Below are 423 nucleotides of genomic sequence, written 5' to 3'. Positions count from 1 at the left end.
TGTGTCAGACAGTATTCTTAGTGCTATTCAAAGTAATAATTCCTTTAATTCTTGCAATAACCCTAAGAAGTAGATGATATAGAGATGAAGAAGCGAAGGCATGGTGAGCTGAGCTAGTCAAAGAATTAGTGATTGACCCAGGATTCAAATCTGAGCAATCTGCCTCCAGGACCTAGACTTCCACTGTAGGTACCTTTCCAGGACTCTTTTTCCTCTACCTAGAAGGTCCTGGCAGGCTAATAGGTGTACTCCTATAAGAGCTGCCTTGTGGGCTTATGGATTTCTCATTCGTGGCGGGTTCCTGAGGGCCTGAGATGGTTAGCATCCAGCATTTCTTCCCTAAGCCAGTACATGAAGTCTTGCTCACCTTGGCAATGTGCATCAGGCAAAATGGTGAGAGAATGGAAACACCTTCAAGTGCTG

The sequence above is a fragment of the Macaca fascicularis genome, chromosome 14 (assembly GCF_037993035.2).
Source record: "Macaca fascicularis isolate 582-1 chromosome 14, T2T-MFA8v1.1".
In the NCBI taxonomy this organism is placed as follows: domain Eukaryota; kingdom Metazoa; phylum Chordata; class Mammalia; order Primates; family Cercopithecidae; genus Macaca; species Macaca fascicularis.
This window is presented reverse-complemented; position numbering follows the sequence as displayed.